Here is a 5660-nt window from a genome sequence, read left to right on the forward strand (position 1 = left end):
GGATGTGGAGAAAGGGGAACATTCACTCAATGCTGGTGGAATTGCACTCCTATGGAAAGCAGTGTGGAGAACTCTTAAACTAAAAATGAATCTACCATATGACCTGGTTACACCACTTGGCATATACCCAAAGGACTCATCCTATTGTAGAGACACTTGTACAACCATGTTTGTTGCTGCTCTTTCACAATAGCTAAGAGATGAAAGTAATCTAAGTGTCCCTCAACTGACAAGTGGTTAACAAAACTGTGGTATATTTACACAATGGAGTTCTATTCAGCATAAAGAAAGATGAAATAATGAAATTTGCAGGTAAATGGATGGATCTAGAAACTGTTATACTAAGTGAAGTAACACAGACTCAGAAAAACAAAACAACATATGTTCTCCCTCATATGTGGGTCCTAGCACTAAATTCTTTTTAATTCCAGGTCCTTTTAATAAGATGATGCTGTACAGCAGTCCCTTCTGTGTGAAATAACTACCATCATCACAACTTCTGCTGAGCCTGACTGCTAAACATCATTACAATTGGGCTTGTTGACAGTTGTGCTCATTCACTAAAGGAGGGCCAAGCAGTGTCACTGGACCCTTACTGGAGTATCCAGCCACTCTTCCCAGCCAACTGTATGTAATTTGACCCTAATCGCACATGGTCTCCTGGATTTGGGGAGGGCTAAAGTATACAATCTGTGGAAGGCTAGGAAGAGAAGGCATGACCCATGCTGTGTAAAGGCTATCCAGTGTGCATACCCTGAAGTCATTACATACCTCAGCAACCCCTCAGTTATCTCAGTAAGTAAACTCAATAAATTTATTGGTTCCCCAGTAAAACTTTAATCAAACATTGGCTTGACACTAGAACTTTAAAAGGGAATAAGCACTGCTTAGCATCCCCAGGAAAAGAAGTTTCACAACCAAATGAAAATTTATGTTAATGCTATTATGTCTCATAATTATTTTTTTAAAAAAAAGAAAATGAGAATGTAAAAGATGTTAAAAGGGTATAGGAATGGAGACATTTTCCAAAATAGAAAAAATGAGAAAGCCTAAGCAAGTGATTAAGGTCTGTTAAGGTTTGTCATATATAAAGGATAAGACAAAAATACACATAATCTTAAAATTTCTATGGTCATAGTTTGGTCAACTAGTTTAAGGAACAAAATATAAATCTAGTCAATGTTTATCTGAGAATATTTGGTTCTTTATCCAAGCCTTATCTACATAGCACATGATAATTAAAAGTATCAGACTGGTGGAACTAACCTTATTAGATGTTTAACAGCCATACTTTAAGGCCTATACTAATGTGGTCAGAGGAACTTTAAGGACAGTTTTTGACCCTTGCCCTCCAAGGGTGACCAAATTCCAGGGGACTTTGGAACATCTCTCAAAATGTCCTGTAAATGTGGTTAGTCACCTGTCCTCTTGTTCAGGGAGGCCATGGAGACCCCACAAGGTAGACTTGAACCAGTGTCCAGTCTACAAAGAGAAGGATCAACTTAGAGGAAACATTTCTTTCATGCTTCCAAGTGAAGCAAGACATGGTTAAACAGGACTTTTGACTTATCTTCACATAGATAAAAAGAAAGGAGCCAGGAGCTCCTCCCAATATCCATGTGACCCCTGAGGAACAGATCCTCAAATGACCTTAAGTGTAAAAATAAATTGATTTATTTGGGCCAACTGTATGGTCTTAAACACCCAAAAGGAAAATATAACCAAAGAGTAAAGTCAGCAGTATATTTCTTTAAAAGTTCAAGAGATTACACTTCCCAGACATTAGGCTTAAGTCTATACAAAAAGTTACTTAGACAATTATTTCTCATTGATGAATTTGTTCCTAACCAGAAAGTGCCACTCAGATGTAAGACTTCAAATCTTGATCTCTAATACTGTAGTGCCCACCTCTTACTAAGGAAGACAACCAGCTATTGTTCTAAAATGATGGAAAATTTGTTCTCTCCCCCTATTTAGAAGCCTTTGAGAGGGAATTGACACTGATTCTAACCACTCCAACAGCTATCAAAATACCTGAAAGCAAATCCTAAATCCATCACTCTAGAGTCCAGCCTTATGATAACACTTCACATATATGACAGAATGCATGAAATGTAGGGGGGCATTTATGTGGTGTGCAGATACAGAAGGAGGTCCAAATATGTTGTAATGCTAATTACCCTTGCCTTTACTTCTCCTTCACATTGCCTATTCACCAGTCAAGGACTTTCTTTTCCCCCTATAGATAAGAGTTATGCAGCTTGGGAGTCTTTTATTCCCCTTAGAAATAAGAGTTATGCAATTGCCTCACCCTGCATCCCTGTTCAGCATGGAAGAAGCCAGAGCCGTCTGGGTCCCTATTCCCTACTGGATGATGTGATAAGAATAGGAGGTAGGAATTGGCTAGGCAGTAGGGTAAAATGATCCCAAAGTAGCCAGTGTCTTCGCTAAAAGTGAAAATGTCCTTAGGACTGTTAGCAACATAGTCTGTTCCAAAGGCCAAAAATGTCAAAAGTATTTGGGAGCTTGTATCTAATCCTTAAAAGATTTTAGGGGGGAACATTCCTTCAGAGGGGGGAATGTTAGAGTACCCAAAAGCCCCATTAAAAATAAATAAATGAAAGAAGAAAAAAAAAGAAAAGAAAAAGAAAACAGTGATGGGGAGATACGCGATGTGTTGGAAGGGAGGGAGTGGGCATGGATTCAATCAAAACACCTTAAATGCGTGTATAAAATTCTCACTAAGGTTTTTGTAAAAGTTAAAAAAAATTAAATACTGAAGAGCCAGACATGATTGCATACACCTGTTATCCCAGTTACTCAGAAGACTGGGGCAAGAAAATCACAAGTTCTATGTCAACCTGGGTTCCATGGTGAGTTCTAGACCAGACTGGGCAACTTAATGAGACCCTGATTCAAAATTTGAAAATAAATGAATCATAGCTAAATATACAGCTGTGTCAGAGAGATTTCCTAGTACATATAAGGCCCTGGATTTAATCCCCAACACTGGTGCACAAGGGCAGAAAGACATAAAATATTTAAGAATAAACTTAATCGAGAAGGCAAAAGACATGTACACAAAAAACTACAAAATATTGCTGAAACTAAAGAAAACAAAAATAAATAGAAAGACATCTTTAGCTCATGGCTTGGAAGATTTAATACCATTTAAGAGGTTGATTTAACCAAAAGTGACCTAAAAAATTTAATACTATCCCTGTCTAAATTCTAAAGGCAGTTTTCTGAAGAAATGAAATCCCATCCTAAAAGTCATATGGAATGTCAAGGACCCCAGCTAGCCTAAACAGTATTGAAACAACACTACCATGTTGTTATAAAGACAAGCAGATTGATTGTGTCTCCTTGATAGGACATGGAGTCACCTAAGAGACAAGCCTCCAGGCACACTTGTAAGGGGTGATTTAGCCTCTGGGCATGCCTTAGAAGGATTGTGTTGGTTAGGCTGGTTGAGGTGGGTAGACAGCACTGAAAGTGGGCAGCACCATTCCCTGGGCTTGGGTCCTAGACTATAAAAAGGAGAGCTCAAGCTGAGCACAAGCACCCATCACTCTCTGCTTCTTGATTGAGACTGCAGTGTGACCAGGTCCCTCAAGCCGCTGCTGTGACTGTCCCCACAGTGATGGACTACAACCTGGAGCTGTGAGCCAAAATAAACCCTTTCTTCCTTGAGTTACTTTTGACAGAGTATTTTATCACAAGGGGAAAAGCAAAGAGACCAATGGACTAGAATAGAAGACCCAGAAAGAATCCTTGCAGATATGGTCAAATAAATTTTACAAGAATGCCAAACCATTTGATAGGAAAATAGTTCCTTCAACAAATGGTGTAGAAAAGATGGAATGTAAAAATGAAATTGAACCCTTAACATACACCGCACACAAGATTTAACTCAAAATAGACCAAACGCTTAACATAAGACCTAAAACCATAAAAATCTTAGACGACAACTTGAAAGATAAGTTCATGACCTTGAATTTGGCAAGGATTTCCTGACTGTCATTCAAAAAGATACACAGACAACAGAAAGTAAAATAGACAAATTGAACAACGTCAGAATTTAAAACTTCTGTGCATCAAAAAGACAAACCTGGAAAGGGAAGAAATATTTGAAAATCATATGTTCAAGGTGACAATGTGCCTAATGTATAATGAATTCATACAACTCCACAACAGCAGAAATAACCCAATTTTTAAAACAGGGGAAGACCTAGAATAAACATTGCTTCTTTGAAACTTATATAAAAAATTGCCACCAAACACATAGAAAAAAACACAACACAACACATTATTAGGGAAATGCAAATCAAAACTGCAGTAAGTTATCCCCTCATACCTCAAACTATCAGAGAGAAGGGTTGAAGAGAGAGAAAAGAGAGAGGCGAGAAGAGGAGCGGGAGGAGAAAGGGGAGTAGTCAAGAAAGGGTCAAGGAAAAATTAGAATCCTTATCACTGATAGTGGAAATTTAAAATGGCATAGCTGCTACAGAAAACATCATGATCGTGCCTAAAAAAAATTAAGAATATATCTAGCTTGTAATCCAGTCATTTCTTATCTGTGGATATGTACAAAAGAATTGAAAGCAGGACCTCAAAAATAGTATCTCAGTGCATGTTTATGGTAGAAGGACAAGCAGTGGAAGCAGGTCATGCATCCAATGATGGATTAATATGAAAAGTCTCCCACAGGTTATGTACTGGGAGCTTGGTTACTAGCTGATGGGCTTTGGGGAAATGATTGGATTCTGAGGGCTCTGATCTAATCAATGGTTTAATCCCTTGATCATAACACATTGGCTTTATTGGAAGGTGGTGAACATAGGAGTTGGGACCCTGCTGAAGGAAGTATGTTTCAGGAGGGTTTGCAGGGGATGGCTGTTATCTTGCTCTGATCCCTTCCTGTATTCTCTCCATTCTGCTTCCTGTCTTCCATGATGTAAGCTGGCTCACCATACCCTCCCAGACAAGATTGAAACTTCTGAAATCTTTTGAAAAATAATTCCTCCTACTTTAGTTTAGTCCTGTTGCATATTTGCCACAGTAACCACAACAGCTAACTGTATCAATGCCTATTCATATCAATGGTTAAAATGTACAGATGAAATATCAGTCTGTAAAAAGGAAGGGAATTTTCACATGTGCTTAGACTTATGAGATATGAGGACACTGTGAAATAAGCCAGCACAAAAAGATGAATGCTCCATAGTCTTCATACCAGGTAGCATAACAGTCACATTCACAAAACTAGAACATGCAAGAGTGGTAACCAAGGACTAGGTGTGGGGTGGGAACTGGGAGTTGCTTGATGGGTATAGAATTCATTTTGCAAGATGAAAAAATTCTGGAGATCCTTTTCAAAAGAATATGACCATGCTGAGCAGCACTGAGCAGCACTTAGAAATGAGTCCCAGCTGTCCTGGAACTCACTATGTAGACCAGACTGGCCTTGAACTCACAGAGCCTGCCTCTGCCTCCCGAGTGCTGGGATTAAAGGCGTGTGCCACCATGCCCAGTGAGATGGCAAATTTATACTGTGATTTACCACAATAGAAAACAGGCACAGGAATCATTAACTAAATTAGAACATAGACTAGGTTATGTTTCTTTAACATTAAAAAGATTCAAATAATATATCAGAT

The sequence above is a fragment of the Nannospalax galili genome, unplaced genomic scaffold (assembly GCF_000622305.1).
Source record: "Nannospalax galili isolate Female #2095 unplaced genomic scaffold, S.galili_v1.0 scaffold20, whole genome shotgun sequence".
Classification (NCBI taxonomy): Eukaryota; Metazoa; Chordata; class Mammalia; order Rodentia; family Spalacidae; genus Nannospalax; species Nannospalax galili.